Below are 22,481 nucleotides of genomic sequence, written 5' to 3'. Positions count from 1 at the left end.
ATTGAAAAGACCATATCACCTCATATCCACATAGAACAAGACAAAATTGCCTCAAGAGCTCAAGAATAGCGCGTCTAATTGCGCTCGTCGATTTGCAGAGAACGTAGGCAAGAGTGATGTTAATTACTATCTGATATAACGTGCAAAAAGAGGATTATTTACAACGGATGGATGGAAGAGAATACGAAAAACGCGCTGTATTTAAAAAATAGAAAATAAGGGAGAAATGGAACAACAGTAAGGTATACTGCTGGTCTGACTTGAGAATATAGCTGCGTGTAGACAGACAGGCTTTCGGAAACCAAGTAAAGAACGTATAAGTGAAGGGCTGTTAAGAAAAGGCCAAATTTGAAATATCCATCGAAATATTTCTCTAAGTATTAGGTTAAGGCAAAGATAATTGATTTCATTCAGGAATTAATGTTTTCGATATTTAAATTTTTCGATTGTGAAGATGTTACACGCAAGACAGCCCTAATATCAGGGGAACTTTGACGCCGCGAATTTAAAGGAATTATACTGGATAAGCTTACAAAAATGATACTCTTTTAAGGCACCAGGGGCACGAGAAATATTAATAACCTCTATCCATTCTAAAAAAAGCTATAAACAACGGGGAAATTGCGTTCAAAACATCAAACTTGTTTTGGCAAACCATTCAGGAACATAATTTTAACGTGACAATTAATGGACAAGGGCACGATTATCAAAATATCTAAATTATATATTTTCTTAAATTGTTAATCACGCTTATTTAGTTGTTTAAAGGGAAATAGGCACATAAAAACCCGGCAACAAACGCCTTTCTGCTGAGAAAAAACGGAAGACTCAATACCACTTACTCCTGGAACTTGAAGACGGCAGTCGAGTACACTGTGTCTATATAAGATTCATCAAAAATAAGACACACACATTATGATTGAGGAAAAACGTCCTTTCTCCATCTTATTCCGTGGCAGAACAGTTTTCATTACTTATTCCATCTCATTGCCAGGTATTGATATGATCGGTGAACTATTCTGTGCATGCCCTATCCTGAAAGTTTTTAAATATATGTTTAGGAGCTTGGCTAACAATAATTATGAAACACTCTCCACTGGCCGCGGCGTTCCACTGGATAGGGAAACCGAAGTCCATCGATATGAATGCCGCGGGCGGGTGTCGCTTTTCATATTCCCTACGTTTGAATTTGTTGGAAAGGAGAATGCCGATCGCAATTATTATTTCATTACCAAATCAGCAACATTACTTTCGCACCAATGTCTTCGTTATCATTACTGCATCTATACTATGACAGATATATATCTATCTTTTTGCACTCACTATTCTAATTGGAAGAAAAGTTCGGGGAAAATAGTACATTCAATTTTATACAATTCTTATATCATTTTTTCAATTCAATTAATTTCTTTTCATTTCTCAACACAAGATTCAAATTCCCAAGCTATCGACGTATAAACATCTTTCGGCGCGGATTATATGGGAAATAAAAGAGCCAAGATGTCACCACGACGGCCACTTGTTGAAACCAGAAGAGCACCGGTAGGAAGGTATTAGTTTCGAATTAAATTAATCACCAGTTATGGTAGGCTTTTCATCAACACGATACACAGCACTGTTATACTTCCAACCCAGACAATACGAGAGTACTAAAACCCTACCCCTCATAAGATAATTTAACGCATCTACAATCCAAATAAACATCGTACACCAACCGTATTCCAATGATCACTCCAATATAAACTGGCGAATTTATTGGCGTTTTAAAAGGATATTTAAACACTAGTGACATTTCAATGGCCCAAGCAGAAGATATTTAAATGAATAAGGACCTGGGAATACTGCGGATAAGGGTTTTCTTAGATCGAGGCTCTCAAAAACCAAAATTATAATCACACAATTAATTATGTAATTTGCGCCGAATCAAAAAATTATAGAAAATGGATAAAATCGAAGCACTCGATGACAAAATTATCTCAATTACTTCCGTTTTCACACCCAACGTTAACCGACAACCAGTCTAAGGATAAATTCGTCGTAAGCATATAAAAATCCGAGGGCCGAAACAAGAAACGCACTAGCACTCTCCTGTACGACAGCAGTTGGCATCAGCTACGAAAAGGCTCAAGTGGTGGCTACGAAGTCCTTCCAGACACGAAGCTTAAGACGAAAGCACAACATAAGTTATTTTGAAAAGAATAAAAAACTACACACCTTACACAGTTCCACGGCCTCTGGAAGCGGCTGTTGAGGAAGACCACCTGCGCGGAAAATATTAACATAAATTAGTCAAGTTAAGATGCATTTTCTAATAACTTAGACGAAAGAACAATCGAAATTGAAATAGCAATGCGGGTTTCAACTGTTAATACCCTTTATTACGACTTAAACAGAGAAGTCAATTGAGCTGTTAATGGGGAGGTTACAACTCTTCAAAATTCTTAGCAAATTTACAGATATTCAGAGATCCCATGATCTCTGAATATTCATCGATGTAACATCAGTTCTCCCAAGACAGTCTCATAATTTGTCACTCACCATTTCATCTGGATAGTGTGCCCAATGTCTTTAAACTGCTCCCACTTCTTCAATTCACTGTTTTAAAATAAGTACTCGAGGTTGCGAATTTAAACACAAACAAAGAAAATATTATGAAGCACGATGCCGACTACGAACTGATCCTACGCCATTCTAAGAAGAATAAAAAATAATGCCAACAAAGAAGAATTCACGCGATAAAAAAACCCACTCTACCAAAAATACTGCCCCCCAATTCAGCACCCACCTGTCTAAACAAGTTACTTCACTTCAGAGCAATTCACTCCCAGCACCCAACCGAAATTAAACTAACAGAAATATATAGAATACAGAGGGCATTTATGAAGAAAACCGCTAAGGTGAAACGTAATGAGAAGGCCCAAATGGACCCATTAATTAAAACAAGGATATTGCTAGACTTTGTATCACAAATGATGAAACTAGCGGCGATGAGTCATGGAAAGGCTAAAAATGACGCAAAAGTACAACGAGCACCATTTGGTTTCGATCGCACAAATTCAACGTCCAACGACCTGGCACTCCCGATCTAATCTGACAGTGGGTAACTCGCTGTAAAAGAGACAACTGCGAAGACGCTCCTCCTACGTCGAAAGACGAATTAGGAGGGGGCTGGAACAAGGGGAGGGGGCTGTATCGGAGGGAGGGGGAAGGAGGACGGACGGCGGGGTTCTGGACTTGCCCCCTTCCACTATCGGCAGCGGGATAGCGGTGTCATTTGACTCGCGGTCTCCTTCGGCGGGGGGCCAGGGGCACGAGAGTGAGGAGACCATTCCAATGGGAAAAGAGAAGGGGAGGAGGAGGTGAACACGGGGCGCGGAAGGGGAGAGGGAAGAGCGCGTTACACCGAAAAAAGGGCAAGTGGTGGGGGAAGGGAAGGTGGTTGAAAAGAAACTTGGACATAATGGTTACACCCCTCCCACCACATGAGCCCGTGGTCCCCTCTGGAAAAACCCCAATGTCCCGAAACCGCCACCGCGCTCCTGTTCCCATAATTTTACCCATGAAAATGGCTCGCCTTACATTAACATAATTACACTGCATGATAAATGAAGGCCAGCGTATGAATTCGCGTAATAACTATTTAATTAAAAAGCGGCAATACGACTACTTGCTATTAACATATTCGCGCCCCAGAACAACACGTCCAAGATGTGATAAATTCTCTTACAAATCGGTGTCAGGGCATGTACCCATGTGGAAGCATTATTTCCACCAATGAAAGCAATAATAAAAGTGGAGATCCTATGAGGAACTTGGTCGAACGCCTTTTCACAAAGTAGAAATATAGCATCGGCCTGACCATTATTTTCACACGAGACCAAAATATAGCGAACAGAAAGTGCCAGTTGGGCCTCGCAAGGGCATGTGAAGAGCTTTTTAAAATTATGGACGTGACGTAGGCTACTTCCCAGTCTCAACTTACTGCGACATTATTTCAGGATTTAATGAATATTATTTCCAAATTAGTAGCCATAGCTGACGCATTTTGTGTAGGTGAGCATGGATTTGATCACAAATCCCTTCGGCGGCTTACGTATTCATTTACATATACGTATTGCCTTGCAAGGGCGAGGATTGGTGTAGGTTAAAAAGGAATAATACTATCGGAAATTTTTTAGTTCTAAACTTGAACTCTCTGATCCTACATATATTCTCTTTCTCATGTCTATACTGACACAACGCCCCGGAAACCGCCGCGGGACTTTGGTGGGAGGCTAGGAAATCATCCGTAAAATAAATTCAACTTTGTGAAAGAAAACAAGCCGAAGCACACCAACACAGATATAGGATTTCACGAAAATCTAATTTTAACTTAAATATGCTAATACATATACTAGTAACTTCAATACAGATATAAACATATAAACACATGCGGCTAAGAAGCCACTACAGACCTGCGCAGATTTTCACATGGTTTCGCTTCTAACAATATCGCATTACTACCATTTTGACAATTGTGACTCTTGATTGTCTGAGGAAAGGACGAAATGAAATCCATGTACGCTAGATTATCAATCTCTTTCATCTTATGTTATACGTCTGAACCTACCTAAATATAGGGAGGGGCCGTAATAATTCCTTTTGAGTCATTATTAGATTCATGTGTTCCGAACCTTGATATAATTCATAGTATCGTTTATTCTCTTCGCCGTTTACGTGGCTCCAACCCGATTTCTAAAAAAGGCCTGTCACACGCCCGACTTCTAATCGTAGCAATCTTCAAAGAATTGCGAGGATTTTCTCTGAATCAAATCAAATTCCTTTACCTAAGCTCTCCCCCAAGGATCCCATATACAATCTGAGAATTCCTAATGGGGTTCAACTAAAGGGAAATTACACCTCTCATTCCTTTCCCTTACATTCCCGACCAGCGTTTAATGAATCCGAGTTTCTTGTTGGAAGATCCACACATTCCGCACCAAATGAAAGGCGTGGTGTAAGACTACCCCGAAATATTTAACTTGATCTACCGCAGTTATCACTCAACCCTGTATTGTATAATTCATGTCCTGCCCATCACTTTTTTCCCTCCAACATTTCCAAACATCCAATTATGCTCATGTTCCGTTCTACTCCTAATTCCTTGCACCAATCCAATATTTTTACAAATCGCTGGAGAGTAGTGGGCCGATATCGTGGTACAACGGGGTTAGCGACGCAGTTTAAACAGCATTGAAAAAATAACCGAAGACTTTTAGTTGAACAAAAAACCTTTTATAAATTTTCTCAATTGATCTCAGCAACGCTGGCAGGAATAGCCATGAATGGTCGGGTACAAAGAGGGCATTAGTCATAGTTTTAGTTAGCTCCAATTCAATAGAAGTTAATTCTGGTGTTCCCAAGAGAAGTGTTATCGGGCCTTTTTTATTCCTACTTTACATTAGTGACATTGATCCCGTAGTCACTAGTAAAATACGTTTATTTTCTGACGATGCAGGGTTTTACCGTGATATCCGTTATACTGAGGACACAGTAGCTTCATCGGATGACATTAAAACTATACAACGCCGATGAGACACATGGTGATTAGAATTAAACATAAAAATGTGCGAAGTGATGAATTATAGAAGAAAGGGCAATCCCCCCCCGAACGCCTAATGCATTAGGAACACCGAAATGGAATGTGTACACTCGATTAAATACCAATGCGCTACTCACGACCTCTTAGGGATGAAACATTTGGGGAGATGTGAGCACAAGCTAGAAAATAATTAGTATTGGGGAAACGTGATGAAACGGTTTAAAAGAAATGTTATATTTCGCTCGTTGGGCCTCATTTAGAATATGCAGCTAGTACATGGGGATACGCACGGATTTATTGCTGATTAGGATCGCGGGCAGCATAGATACGTTAAACGTAGTTATGATAATCTTAGTGGCGTAAATAAAATATTAGAGCAGCCAGGCTGGGAGTCACTCGCGGAGCGAAGGTTAAATTAGAGTAGAGATCGAAGCTCTGGCATAATTTGAAAGGGTGTCTTCTTAAGCAGAGATGTTGAAAATGTATGAATATTACCCCCATCGTACCACTATTGGAGAGGCCATGTCAATAACATTAAAGAGAAGAGGGAGTGTGGAACAGATAGATTTAAGATGTTATTTTTTACACGAATGATAAGGGATCGAAATAACATTCACCGACCAACGCCAACGCATGAGTAGTGAACCTGTACTACTCCGTCGGAACTGGGTTCCACTGGAGCCATGGAGTGCTTTTGTTGAATTGATAGATGAAGGAGAATTTTATGCTTCTAGTTTTTTTATTATTATTATTAAGTAATTCTTTTTGCTTTTCTTTTTTCATTATTATTACTTTATTTTAGGATTATATACTTATATTCGGGTGACAATTGCTGTGTTGCGTAATCACTCCCAGGCACACACCCTAGGGGAGGCTTGCACGGGACTAATTCCGGAGACCCGCTTCTTTATAAGGACAGCTGAAGAATACTTCGTCGAATCGTCATTTCATCGAATCGAGATAAGAGAAACGCTAAGAGTGTGGAGCGAATGATCAGCTGATCTGCGAGGAGTCCCACATTTCTATTTCACGGAGTGGAGCGACGAATATGAGAATAATATTCCATAATATAAGAACACACTGGAAAAAGATTGGCCCTGAACATCCACTCAAACGCAGTTTCTTAAATGACAATCCTGATAATTAAATTTACACGAAAACTCGGCTGATACTCTCACGACAACAGGTACATTAGAACAGAGGTTGAGTAAAGAGAGAGTGGGCATTGATTGTACATGCAAAACGCGAGGAATGGAATCAGGAATGACAACAAATCTGTGGGGAAATGTACTCGTTTTAAATTCGCCCTACACCGTGACCGTGGGGCTAAACAATGTCGACGGGGAAACGAAAGATACATCATACTTCCTCTAAAAGGCGCCGCCAAAATAATCCTGAGATGATTCTGAGAACATAGAGACACGGTAAATGCACGAGGAAAGAGCTTTCAGCGACTTCCATAGCAAGGGTTCGCGAAAAGAGGAAGGGTGTGAAGCCTTGACAGGGAAACGAGACGGATTACTAACACGGGAAAAGGGGAGCAGACTCAGGGGATTAAGGTTTTAACCCCCTCCACCCAGGAATGGCGCCTGTGGCCTTGTGGGAGGTCGTCTCCACACGTGCGTTGCTAGGAAAGGGCAATAAAGCGAAAGGGGGAAACAAACCCTCGCCGGGCTAGCCCTCCCTTCGCCAGCTCCCACCCATAAACCGAACACTACGGTTTAAATTTCCACGAAACACTTTCAGACCTTTCACGGCACACGAGAAATTTAGGGCATGCCAACGTTATAACCTTTGTATAGTACATGCCATTGGTATACACAGCGTTTATCAGTGAACGCTTTGCAAAAAATTGCCAATATTCATGAGGAAAATTAGCCTTCTAATTAATCATAGTTTTAGACTACAGCTTCATCTCATATATACTAAACCCGCGAATAAAGCACGAAGTGAAACAGCATGGTGAAGCTCGTGACGTGAAAGGATATTTCACGAAAAGAGCGAGACATACTGTCGTTTAGCATATTATAGCGATTAGATCAACCACCGAATGAACTCTATTCGCATACAAATTAATTATAAACGCCTGGGACTTGAAAAACATTAAATCCGAAAAATTCCGCGTCAATGTACTTACATGCGCTAATACGAAATTAATCACGAAAACGCTTGATTAAAGCGATTAGGTAAAAAGAGGTGTTAAACGAAACGAATAAAACCGAAACAATGACGTAAGCATTGGCGTGGTGCTCTTCCGTTTTCTGTATAGATTTTACATTCGTGCTCGCAATATAACAGCATTTAGGGACCCAGTAAGCCGTAGTAAGGGCGTGTGGCAGAGGGTGCTGGGTCACAAGCCGCGATAATCTACACCGAACCTTATCCAAACACGTGATACCCCACAGTTCACCGAAAGGGGAATTGAAATTGGGCGACTAAACACAGCATTCGTGATCAATCAGTTACGCTCAATAAAATTGCTGTACATTCAATAACCACTCCACTGACTATATAAAGAACTCAAGTAAGCAAACCCATTAAAAAGTGCGGGATCACACGCACGCTATGACCAATTATCATGTGGCTTTCGAATTATGCATGGCGTACAATTCATAAATCACAGTCGGAAAATTTGAATTATACAAATAAGGGCTATTGAAAGCCGACAATCAAACTATAGGAACTATTAATTGGAACAGGACAAAGAAATCGTGGATCACGGATGAGATGATTACGAATATAGATGACAGAAGGAAATGGAAAAATATTAAGATAGAGTTGGGTGGAAGGAAGTACAACAAGTTAAATATTGAATTGTGACGGTAACAAATACAGCAAAAAGTAGCATGGTCGAAGACGCAGTGCGAGGACATGGAAAGTTTGCAGAGGAAGGGTGAAATTGGTGTGCTATACAAGAAGGTTAAAACACTCTCGGGGACTAAGGAGGGAAAATCTGTGTCAGAGATAATTCGGGTAAGATAATGGTTGAAACAGAAAAGATCCAAGAGAAATGTGAGGAATATATAGAATAACTGCATGGGAAAGAACTTAGGTAAACAAGAAGAGTGTAGGTTACACATAGAAGGAGAATATGACGCACATGTCATGATATCTTGGGTCCAGGGATACTCGAAAGCTGAGACAGAAAGGGCATGAATGGAGATGAATTCGAATAAGGCCGTGGAGGTAGACAACATTCCTGCGGAACTACTAGAGGGTTAGGGCAATCTACATCTTCTTAATACCCCGCAAACCGCCGCAAGGGCGTGTGGTGGGGGGTGTTAGGACACCACCCGTAATTTAGAAAGGAAAAAACCGCATGCAAGAACCACAAATTCATACATTCACAAAAAAATATGGCATATATTCATGCAAGAACATTTACACCCCACACACATGCAGACACTCAAACTACATCTTACATACACATGCACCTGAAAGTATACCTAACAGCATTGCAGTGTTTACCATTGCCCCGACTTGAGAATTCAACGTTTTTATTATTTCTAAAGTGACTTCGGTTTCTTACAATTAGGATTTCTGATTATTCGGGGAAAGAATGAAGATTAGGAGGGAATCTGGCTGGGAGAATTAGTGAGATCATTTGGAAGTTGCTAATCCGAAAAACCTAAGAGGCTATATCATGTGAGGACTACATAACAGTAAGTTTGACACATCAGACTGAATTTTGACCCTACCGCGGTCGGCCAACGCTATTGTGTTCCCTTATAGGTCGTGGGGAAAATAGCATCTTAAATCAATCTGTACTACACTTAATCTCTATAATTTTATTTACATGATCTCACCGCTGCTCTGGATATTATAAATACTGGAGCGTCTAAGGTCGGCGGATATAATTGACTGCCAAAAGAAATTCTATTTCGGTAACATTACCGAATTCTTTTCTATGACTTTCTTTTTCTATAGATGCTTCAAAAATTATAAATGTATTTCAGCTAGGGTTAATGTTTTATGTTCAAGGCATTGTGTAACTGCCATTTTGTTTTCATTGTATGTAAAAAAAAGAAAAGAAAAGGAAAAAAAAGAGGTTTCCTTTGAAAAGAAAAGTTAAGAAATTAAAAAAAAAAGGACAAAAAGAAAATTATATATATATATCCAATGAAAAAAAATATATATATATATATATATATATATATATATATATATATATATATATATATATATATATATATATATATATATATTTAAAAAACAGAACAAAAGAGAAAAAAAATAAATATCTTATATAGACAATAATTAGACCAGAATCTAATGTTAATTTTAAGTTTTTAGATTGATAAATGTTTTTCCGTCCTGTTGACGTGTTTTTGGGCAAAATGTCTCGGCCCTTAGAATTAAGCTAATTTTAGTCCCTTTAAGATAAGGCCAATTGCCAACCCACTAGAGGTCTTTCTTTCAATTTCTCCTTCACTAACACTGGAAAGGTACACGTTCGTCATTTACACATTCGATCGCCATTTATTTCCCTGTGCACACTGCACATACACTGCCGCTGAAGGGGTGGACGTTGTCACACCGAAGCAGCGCTTAAACTGAGGGCAAATGCCCAGTCATTAGGGGATCTGGTCTGGTCTGGTCGGCGGATATAATTGGAGCTCGTGACTCCAGAAACGGCATGTACTAATTTCGAAGGCACAAACGTTGTTAATTAAATGGCCATTGGCGTTATAATATTAGAGACCATGTTACAGTCGTGGCGGAAGAACGTAACACATTTCATGTCCACACAGATAAGAGATTCAATTTTCTCTTCGCAGATGAAATTATCAATTCAATTTGTGTCGGAATGATCACCAACCTGATGTTCACTCTCTCTTCGCCTAACATGACTAGCAATATTTATAATAATCAAGAAATTCAATTAATAATAAGCATTAATGATTGTTATGAGGAGTGCAAATGTACTTGAGTCGATGACAGGGACGTTGAGCAAGGATTTAAGGAAAAGAAATGTGAAAACTTTGAATTTGAGTGTAGTTATGTACGGCACGGAAACGTGGTCCCTGACGCAGGAGGACAGACGAAGATTCGAGGCTTCTGAAATGTGGGCATGGGGAGTATGGGGAAGGTGAAATGGGCGGATGAGAAGACAATTGAGGAAGTGCTAGGTATGGTGGGCGAGTAGAGGGAATTGTTGGGAGAAATCATAAGAAGGTTGGAAAATAGGATGAAAAGCACATTGATTGGCAGTGGGATTTAGAAAACTGTAATAGAGGGGAGACTGTTGGACGAAATCAAATATCTCAATGCTCTAGTACGTCGTCGGCATAGAGGCGTATCTTAATCTTGACTATTCTATCAACTTATTGATATACTTAAGCTGCGAATTGTAGCACATGTATAGAGACTACCGACGCCACGCTCCGCGAATCTAAAGGAATTCCGCGTCCTTTCGAGGACCTTAATTAGGAGGTGAAGCGCAATTTAAGTCTCCAGTGAATTTAAGAATTTGCTCAATCGCGCCGCCAGTTGACTGTAGTAGCACCATTTGGAGTCGAATAGAAGGGTTCAATAGTGGATCGGAATATTTACACTACGTCGATATGTAGGAGTGGACTTCATTGACTGGCGCCCCGTCCTCTCTTCGAACGAGTCATCTTGGAAGGCGGAAGAGTAGAACAAACACAGGACGAGACGTAAGCGTACTTGGTAGTTCAGAGCGTAGGCATCCTTCGATAGAAATAAGTAATCGAGAAAATTGCTTCATTGCTTATGTTGGAGAAAGAATTGAGGCGCAGACCCTCTCAACACGCGTGGGTCACCATATAATGCAAGACATAGAAAATACAGTTGGAGAGGATATTAATTTTAGACGAAATTGACGTGCTATGAAGAGGATAAGAACCGAAGACGAAAATATATTCCTTAAGACAAGTTAGAGACATAGTTTTGGGAATGGAGACCTGCCCAACGAAGGATATTAAGAACATTGAACTGCCGGAGGATTTATTAGGCTGAATATTTCTCTGCAAACGTTCTATGCCAGTACACGAGATTTCAATTTTGGGCATCGGTTGACCGGCACGATTTGGTTAGCTATTGGGAGCATTCCGTGAGATATTGCCGAAGACCCTTGGAAAGAAGGTATTATCCAATAAAATTAGCCTTTTCCAAACTGTTGGTTTCTCTTTCGCCTCTAATCATTTTTGAGAGGGTAGACAGTTGACATTTTCCCCTGAACTTCTCTGACGTTTGACCAAAATGCTCTTTTACATTTCCCGGTAAGCTTTACCTTCTCAATTCCCTAAACAGCTTTCCGAAATTCATTCTTGGCATTAGCCCCAGATATCTTATAAACATACGTGATTCCATTCTTTCTTTCGCTAGAGATATCATCCCTAATATATTTCATTTTGGAGTGACATAGCCTTTGATTTCGTAATTGCTTCCCAACACCCACTTTATACCTTCTAGGTTCCGTGCTATCTTTTATAATTTACTGGGAATGAACTTATCGCAAGCTGAGCGCGTGAACTCAAGGAAGGGATTCCTCGTATCCTCAGTATTTCGGTGATTACTATCCTTCTTAGAACAAGAAAATTGATTCTGTAGCACGCACTTTAAGGAATTGTAGTCCCCCGCTTTACAAGTAAATTTAAAACAAGCTACCAAGTAATTTTCCTTTTAGGCTTCTAATCTCGGGCTCAATGAAGCAAAAACTTGCCATTTACGGCCATCTGGTCACAAACTCATTTTAAAGATTCTATAGTTTACACTTTTACAGGAATATTCGTTGCCAACAAATCAAGATTACTTTTACATTACTTACAGCGAAGTGACAAGTTGACTCAATGAGTTCAACGTAAAACAATTCAATGGCGATTCGAAGATATCTTCGTCAATACCGCCCATTTAAAACTATACCTTGATGTGCGCCAGTCGACATACGCGACAAAGAAATCTCCATCGATAATTGTGTTGCGATAAAAAAACCTTCGAATTGCTGATCTAATTCTAGTATTGAATGGTCTGTCGGCGGGCGGTCAGTAAATTACGCATTCATAAATTATTTCGGACAATAATATTATCAACCGTTCTGAGAAAAGCGGTGGAGATTGGAGGACAAATTAAGAAATAAGAAAACTCGTGACATATTCAAGATTCGCCAGCAGTGGATACACCATTTGTCATCTTCGGAGCAATTACCAGTGGAAGAGTTCTTGAAGGGACGGCGCGAACGCAGTCCCTACTACCAAAAATTACGCGCCCGAGTTACCCACATTTGGGGCAATCGCAGGTGTCAGCCTACCCGGAGTGCAATGGGTAAGCCTCGTCCTGGGGGAACCGCCTTAAGGATCACGGTAGCCCCTACGCCAGGTAAGTATGATAAAACTTGCATTTCCAAACAACCGCTATGTTTTTCGCACTCTTGCCCATTTCGACCGGTGTATTATGAGCTAATATGCTTCCAATATGCTCGATCAAAAGATAAATGCATTCATCTTAATTGCCTTTTTTTAAATATCGACGATAAACCGTCATCAAAACTTACTCGTAATATTGGTTTTCCTGTCCAAAAGCAGGCAAGCGTTCCTACCGACGGTCAGATTATACAGGGACATGCACAACTTTCGCACTCAATCCGCGAGTTTACGCCGGCCGACGCGCAATCTGAAGTTTGTTTTTCGGACATACTTACTTAAATGATAGACGGGATCATAATAACAGTTTAAATACAATTACCTACGATTACATAATTAAGATTCTTCAATGCCAATTACATTTTTCTTAATTTAATGCCGAAGAATAACACGAACTGATTGAAAATGCATGTTGAAGAGGAAAACTAATTCATTTTTTCCTTCCCGTCATATATGAATCATATAGGGATTACTTACGCGACACCAACTGGTTGAGTATTGCAACATTAACTTGTTATATATTGCTGCTCACTCATGTAGAGAGAGTGCACATTTTAAAAATTAAATGTCTTAAGTGCCTCAAATGAATCACTCAAGTTTACGTCGGTCGACGCTCAACCCTACGTTTGCTTTTCAGACACACTATTCGGATATAATTCTTTTTGCCAAATTTTCTCCCAAGGATCCCAAATCCTCCCCAGGATGTGTTTAGGGCCACGCTTTGCCACGAAGTTAATTGATATATTCATAAATATTTGCACAAGCACGAAAAACAAATTTTATCCAATCCCTGAAGCACAATGAATGAGTGGCACATAGCTCCGAAAAAATACTGCCCGCAATTCCCCGGGGAGTAAACAGAAGAACGTACGATGTCACACATTTCAAACCTTAAGATATAAAAATCAAATGAAAAAAAAACAGTTATCAAGTCAATGTAATAATATGGCGGCTAACGCAATCAACAGAATATCAACAACCATTTCGTTACCTAAGTTCAACAGATTCAGGCTTGAGGTCGTGGAAGTTCATCATAATGAAATAAGGACAATTTGAACTTTTCCACAGTTTAAACTGTGGAAAAGTGCAAATTGTCCTTATTTCATTATTTCGTTACCTATTAAACAATTAGAAATATTGAATTTACCATTGCTGAAAATATTTAAACGCTTTCTAGCTTTTCGGCCATCAAGAATAAACTAATATCCACTGAAATCGTTTAATGCTGCTCTTAAAAAAAAACATTTAATGTATTTCTATCCAAGAAAGTTTGTATGAGCCTGACGGTGGATAAATTTTTGCAATAAATCCTACCCGAAGTCGTCAATTCTATACCATTCCTTATTATGATCATGAATGTTAATCGAATTGGTGGTACACGGCCTAATTCTCAACGCCATTCTTACATGCACATCTCTAATGCCATTCATCGGGTAATCCAATTTCGGAGAGCAGCAAAATATTACTTTATTCCTAAATAAAGGTCATAATTTGTGAAATTTCAAATGAATTACATTTGCACTTCACCAGATAACGACTCCACACACAACTGTTCAACTGACTGATCTTAGAGATAAAAAAGTCATTCATTTTTAAAAGCTTGTCGGGGTTCAACAATAGCTCCACCTAATTGAAATGAGATTGAGCCACTATAGCAATGCAAAATAGAAATTTTTAAAATTGACTTGACACGTACTGACACGAGTGCCAGAAGGAGGAAATACATATTGCAAAGACCTTAACACTTCATATGCATATTGTATAGGATAGAAAAGCCACAAAGCAGAAGAAGAGCGTGTCTTATTAACTGAAGATTACAATGTATCTTACCACTGTCCTTTATTCACGTTCAACTAGTTTCAACGCTCAAGCGTCATCATCAGGTACGCTTGAGCGTTGAAACTAGTTGAACGTGAATTAAGGACAGTGGAAAGATACATTGTTTTCGTCATTTAATAAACGTGAATTTCCACACAAAGTTGAGCCGGGAACAATTGAAGAGCGTGTCTTTAGGTGCTCATCGATTTGAAAATAGAATAGCTATGCGTGATGTTACTTACTATCTGATATAACGTTCAATACGAGGATTATTTACGCCGGAGTGAAGTGAATAGAAAAAACCGTGCAGTATTTAAAAACATGAAACAATGGGAAAAATGGACCTTCAGTACGATACACTGCGGGTCTGACTTGAGAAAATAGCTGGGTGGACAGGCTTTCGGTAAACATTAGTACAGAATGTATAAGTGAGTGGCTATTAAGAAAAGGTCACTATTGAAATATCCGTCGAAGTGTTTCATAATGTATTATATTAATTAAAGATTAGATTAAGGCAAAGAGAGTAGATTACTTTCAAGAAAAAATGTTTTCGAACTACTTCTCAATTGTATCAATGTTACACGCAAGACGGCCCGAACATCTAGGAAGGATAAATGCCGCGAACGCAAGGGAATTCGAGTGGCTTTGATTATTGTAAGGTAATCAACCAGTTTAGGTTTGCATTGGATGGATACAACTACCTTATATATATATATTATGCGACTCCTTACAAAACACAATCCAGAAACCTACACAATTCAAGGGAATTCGAGTGGCTAAGCTTACCAGGTTACTCTATTAAGACACCAGTGGAACGAGAAATACTAATAACAATAATCCAATCTTCAAAAGGTATAAACAACGGAAAAATCTACATTAAAGACAACAAACTTGTTTTTGCATACCATTCAGAATATAATTTTAACGAGAAAATCAATAGTCAAGGGTACGATTATTAAAATCAAAATTTTCTAAATTATATATGTCCTTAATTTGGTTTCACACGGCCTGTGAATGCTTTAATCGCGCATGTTTAGTTGTTCAAAGGGAAATAGGCACATTAAAAACCGGCTAAACCTCTCTACTGACAAAAAACCGAAGAATCAATAATATTTATTTTTGGAACTTAATGACGGTAGTCGAGTGCACTGTTAGTCTATTCAAGATTCATACAAAATTAGACAACACCACTTACGATTGAGAAAAACATTTTTCTCCACCTCATTCCTGAACAGTTTCCGGCTTAACTTTGTGGAATTCCTTCATGATGAAGGTAAAAATAAGAGAAACTTAACACTTCCACTTACTTCTTATTCACCTGATGATGATGGGCAGCATCGAAACCATGGTCGTAGGACATCAAAAGTGAGTGGAAGTGGTAAGTTTCTCTTATTTCTACCCTCACTTTAATCCTTGGAGAAATGTTTTCCATTACTTCTTCCATCCCATTGCCAGGTATTGATATGATCGGTGAACTATTCTGTGCATGCCCTATCCTGAAAGTTTTTAAATATATGTTTAGGAGCTTGGCTAACAATAATTATGAAACACTCTCCACTGGCCGCGGCGTTCCACTGGATAGGGAAACCGAAGTCCATCGATATGAATGCCGCGGGCGGGTGTCGCTTTTCATATTCCCTACGTTTGAATTTGTTGGAAAGGAGAATGCCGATCGCAATTATTATTTCATTACCAAATCAGCAACATTACTTTCGCACCAATGTCTTCGTTATCATTACTGCATCTATACTATGACAGATATATATCTATCTTTTTGCACTCACTATTCTAATTGGAAGAAAAGTTCGGGGAAAATAGTACATTCAATTTTATACAATTCTTATATCATTTTTTCAATTCAATTAATTTCTTTTCATTTCTCAACACAAGATTCAAATTCCCAAGCTATCGACGTATAAACATCTTTCGGCGCGGATTATATGGGAAATAAAAGAGCCAAGATGTCACCACGACGGCCACTTGTTGAAACCAGAAGAGCACCGGTAGGAAGGTATTAGTTTCGAATTAAATTAATCACCAGTTATGGTAGGCTTTTCATCAACACGATACACAGCACTGTTATACTTCCAACCCAGACAATACGAGAGTACTAAAACCCTACCCCTCATAAGATAATTTAACGCATCTACAATCCAAATAAACATCGTACACCAACCGTATTCCAATGATCACTCCAATATAAACTGGCGAATTTATTGGCGTTTTAAAAGGATATTTAAACACTAGTGACATTTCAATGGCCCAAGCAGAAGATATTTAAATGAATAAGGACCTGGGAATACTGCGGATAAGGGTTTTCTTAGATCGAGGCTCTCAAAAACCAAAATTATAATCACACAATTAATTATGTAATTTGCGCCGAATCAAAAAATTATAGAAAATGGATAAAATCGAAGCACTCGATGACAAAATTATCTCAATTACTTCCGTTTTCACACCCAACGTTAACCGACAACCAGTCTAAGGATAAATTCGTCGTAAGCATATAAAAATCCGAGGGCCGAAACAAGAAACGCACTAGCACTCTCCTGTACGACAGCAGTTGGCATCAGCTACGAAAAGGCTCAAGTGGTGGCTACGAAGTCCTTCCAGACACGAAGCTTAAGACGAAAGCACAACATAAGTTATTTTGAAAAGAATAAAAAACTACACACCTTACACAGTTCCACGGCCTCTGGAAGCGGCTGTTGAGGAAGACCACCTGCGCGGAAAATATTAACATAAATTAGTAAAGTTAAGATGCATTTTCTAATAACTTAGACGAAAGAACAATCGAAATTGAAATAGCAATGCGGGTTTCAACTGTTAATACCCTTTATTACGACTTAAACAGAGAAGTCAATTGAGCTGTTAATGGGGAGGTTACAACTCTTCAAAATTCTTAGCAAATTTACAGATATTCAGAGATCCCATGATCTCTGAATATTCATCGATGTAACATCAGTTCTCCCAAGACAGTCTCATAATTTGTCACTCACCATTTCATCTGGATAGTGTGCCCAATGTCTTTAAACTGCTCCCACTTCTTCAATTCACTGTTTTAAAATAAGTACTCGAGGTTGCGAATTTAAACACAAACAAAGAAAATATTATGAAGCACGATGCCGACTACGAACTGATCCTACGCCATTCTAAGAAGAATAAAAAATAATGCCAACAAAGAAGAATTCACGCGATAAAAAAACCCACTCTACCAAAAATACTGCCCCCCAATTCAGCACCCACCTGTCTAAACAAGTTACTTCACTTCAGAGCAATTCACTCCCAGCACCCAACCGAAATTAAACTAACAGAAATATATAGAATACAGAGGGCATTTATGAAGAAAACCGCTAAGGTGAAACGTAATGAGAAGGCCCAAATGGACCCATTAATTAAAACAAGGATATGGACCCATTAATTAAAACAAGGATATTGCTAGACTTTGTATCACAATTGATGAAACTAGCGGCGATGAGTCATGGAAAGGCTAAAAATGACGCATAAGTACAACGAGCACCATTTGGTTTCGATCGCACAAATTCAACGTCCAACGACCTGGCACTCCCGATCTAATCTGACAGTGGGTAACTCGCTGTAAAAGAGACAACTGCGAAGACGCTCCTCCTACGTCGAAAGACGAATTAGGAGGGGGCTGGAACAAGGGGAGGGGGCTGTATCGGAGGGAGGGGGAAGGAGGACGGACGGCGGGGTTCTGGACTTGCCCCCTTCCACTATCGGCAGCGGGATAGCGGTGTCATTTGACTCGCGGTCTCCTTCGGCGGGGGGCCAGGGGCACGAGAGTGAGGAGACCATTCCAATGGGAAAAGAGAAGGGGAGGAGGAGGTGAACACGGGGCGCGGAAGGGGAGAGGGAAGAGCGCGTTACACCGAAAAAAGGGCAAGTGGTGGGGGAAGGGAAGGTGGTTGAAAAGAAACTTGGACATAATGGTTACACCCCTCCCACCACATGAGCCCGTGGTCCCCTCTGGAAAAACCCCAATGTCCCGAAACCGCCACCGCGCTCCTGTTCCCATAATTTTACCCATGAAAATGGCTCGCCTTACATTAACATAATTACACTGCATGATAAATGAAGGCCAGCGTATGAATTCGCGTAATAACTATTTAATTAAAAAGCGGCAATACGACTACTTGCTATTAACATATTCGCGCCCCAGAACAACACGTCCAAGATGTGATAAATTCTCTTACAAATCGGTGTCAGGGCATGTACCCATGTGGAAGCATTATTTCCACCAATGAAAGCAATAATAGAAGTGGAGATTTGATTTTGCATGTGGTATTGTTCCTTTTTCCGGGTGGTGACCTAACACCCCCCGCCACGTGCCCTTGTAGCGGCTGCGGGGAATTATATAGATGTAGATGTAAGTCTAAGTATCGCTTGTTCCCTTCGTAATTTAAGTGGCTCCAACCCAATTCCTATAAAAGCCTGTCACACTCGTTTTCTAATTTTAACATTTTTCGACGAATGATGAGGATTTTCTCTGGACCTTATCAAATTCTTTTATCAACGCTTCCTCCCAAGGTTACCATATACAATCTGGGAATTCCAATTAAAGACATTGACTCCGTAGTCACTAGTAAGATATGTTTACCATACAACGCTGATGCGACACTAGGTGATTAGAATTTGACTTAAAAAATTGCGTAGTAATGAATTTTTGGAGCAAGAGCAATTCCCTCCCGAACGCCTACCGTAATGGGAGCACCGAAATGGAATGAATAGACTCAATTAAATACCTAGGCATTACCCTCACTCACGATCTCTCCTGGGTGAAACACATGGAGACTACGTGGACAATCTAACAAAAATTTGAATTTATTGGAAGAGTACCGGGTAAATGTGATACTTCTCGCTCGTTAGGCCTCATTTCGAATACGCATAAAGTATATGGGATCCTCACGAAGTTGGATTAATTGCACCGTAGAGGAGCTAGATTTGTAAAACCTTAGTGAAAATAAACTTGGTCGCGTATCCAAAATACTATATTAGAGGAGCTAGGCTGAGAATCACTCCCGAGGCGAAGGTTAAGTTACAGATTGAAGCTCTTGCATAAATTGAAAGGATGTCTCCTTAAGCAGTGATGTTGAAAATGTATTATTACCCTCATCGTACCACTATAGGAGAGGTCATGCCAAAAACATTAGAGAGATTATGTGTAGAACAGATTAAATATGTTATTTTTTCCATGAATAATAAGGGATCAGAATTAAGTTGCCCGACCGCGTTAGGTTGGAAAAGTATTCCGGGTCAAAATTAGCCGTATGTATTCACATCCAGCCTCCCACCCTAGCGGTGGCTTTTATGATAGATACTATGTGGTAACAAAAAAATTAAACCCGCTCATCCTCCTGTTCCAAATATCCGATGAACTGGACCTTTATTTTTACTTCATTTCTCCGCAATGTTCATTTATGTTCTTGCCTCGTATAGCATCGCACATCAGATGTGACATTTTCCCAATCTACATCTACATAATACCCCGCAAGCCGCCGCAAAGGCGTGTGGCGGGGGGTGTTAGGTCACCAACCGTAAAAAGGAAAAATACCACATGCAAAAAAAAACAACACGGAAAATTACACCCACAGCAGCGCGCACACTCATGCAAAAATCCCTTCATCCAATACTCATGCAAACATATACCGCAAAACAACTTAAAAAACTGCACCCCGTGATGCAGCACGAAAGCCATCCTACAACACGGAAGCCAGGACACAACAAGCAAGAAATTGAAACACCACATGAAAATGCACCACGAAACACTCTACCCCCAAAGAGTCTGTAAAAGGCAGGGAATGCGACCCAACGTTGCAGGTAGCAGGAATTTGCCCCCGCGGAGAGGGACGAGGGATTGAAAGGGAAACTTAAAAACAGATGAACGGAACACGAATGAGGTCATTCGGAATGAATGGGTTATTCTAGCAAAACACATAAGGTTAGTGGAAGAGCATGCATTTAAATAGAACTAATTATTTTTTAGACGCTGAGGGTGGATCTATTCTCAGCTTCACCTTTTTATATCCTCGCAGAAGTTTCATCTTCCAATTGAATCCCTCTCTTTCCATAGCTATTCTTGATTTTACTTCCTTAATTGAATTGAATCTCTTATCAGTGTGGACATGATAAATGTGTTACGTTCTTCCGCCACGACTGTAACATGGTCCCTAATATTAAAACGCCAATTGCCTCTTGGTAAACAACATTTGTGCCTTCGAATATTAGTACATGCCGGTTCTGGAGTCACGAGCTCCTATTATATCCGCCAACCTTAGACGCTCCAGTATTTATAATATGCAGAGCAGCGGTGAGATCATGTCAATAAAATCAGAGAGATTAAGTGTAGAACAGATAGATTTAAGATGTCATTTTTCCCACGAACTATAAGGGAACACAATAGCGTTGTCCGACCGCGGTAGGGTCAAAATTTAGTCTGATGTGTATTCACCCCCTGCCACACATCCAGCGATGGCTTGCAGGGTGTTAAAACATATCTCTAATATTAGTTAGTAATGAAGTACCCTGCTCTCGATCCTGTTTTGATAATCCTCAGAACCACGGTAGCTGCGCAGGGGCGTAGTTACAAGTACGCCTCCTACGCCATGGCGTATGGCGGCAGCTCCCAGGAGGCGGCACAAGTCCCGGAATTTTTATTTCTTCAGTTTTTTCAATTTTTTTTATGCGAGCATATTGATTGAAAATCCCGCGCGTTTTCTTTTTTAGAAAGAAGGTTCCACCATAGGCCGCCAGGAGCGCGAATCCTGTGTTTACATTAGTCATTGTCTTGCGAATGATCACGCTATTAAAAAATTGTAAATTTATCATCAGTCAAAGTATTCATTGATTGAATTCTAGTCTAGTGTTCTAGTCTTGAACATTAGGTACCTCAAAATAAATATTATACATATTTCATATGAATTATTATAGCGTTTCCTTTCTAAAGTGTATATTTTGCATAAGTGCTTGAAAAAGAATAAATGGATAAATTATTTTTATTAACGTGAAAATGTAGAAAATTAATTCCTTAAGGGGGAGGCAGACAATGACTATAGCGTAGGGCGGCAAATGGGGTCAATACGCCCCTGTAGCTGCGTGTGAAGTCAATTTATTGTCCCGTAATCCTCACATGATGTAGCCTTCAACTTCAATCGGAATGGGAACTAACACTTATCTCTCCAAGTATTCCGGCCGGATTCCTAAGAGATGCTACGAATCATGCCACATAGACTATTCCTCTACATTTCCCTAACCCTCTAGTAGTTCCGCAGGAATGTTGTCTACCTCCACGGCCTTATTCGAATTAATCTCCATTCATGCCCTTTCTGTCTCAGCTTTCGAGTATCCCTGGACCCAAGATATCATGACATGTGCGTCGTATTCTCCTTCTATGTGTAACCTTGTTGACCTAAGTTCTTTCCCATGCAGTCATTCTATATATTCCTCGCATTTCTCTTGGATCTTTTCTGTTTCAACTATTATCTTACCCGAATTATCTCTGACACAGATTTTCCCTCCTTACCTCCCGAGACTGTTTTAACCTTCTTGTATAGCACACCAATTTCACCCTTTCTCTGCAAACTTTCCATGTCCTCGCACTGCGTCTTCGACCATGCTACTTTTTGCTGTATTTGTTACCGTCACAATTCAATATTTAACTTATTGTACTTCCTTCCACCCAA

At 39.8% G+C, this 22,481-nt stretch overlaps 1 non-coding gene across 1 annotated transcript; it reads right to left on the bottom strand.

Annotated features, from left to right (window-relative positions):
- Positions 1-12,765: 12,765 nt before the first annotated feature.
- LOC139700535 (U1 spliceosomal RNA) lies at positions 12,766-12,927 on the bottom strand. Its single transcript, XR_011703729.1, has one exon. It is a non-coding gene; the product is annotated as a U1 spliceosomal RNA (small nuclear RNA).
- Positions 12,928-22,481: the final 9,554 nt, after the last annotated feature.

The sequence above is a fragment of the Hetaerina americana genome, unplaced genomic scaffold, assembly GCF_022747635.1.
Source record: "Hetaerina americana unplaced genomic scaffold, ioHetAmer1.1.p SCAF_104, whole genome shotgun sequence".
Classification (NCBI taxonomy): domain Eukaryota; kingdom Metazoa; phylum Arthropoda; class Insecta; order Odonata; family Calopterygidae; genus Hetaerina; species Hetaerina americana.
Note: the sequence above shows the minus strand (reverse complement) of the source record. Positions and strands in the feature narration are given on the sequence as shown.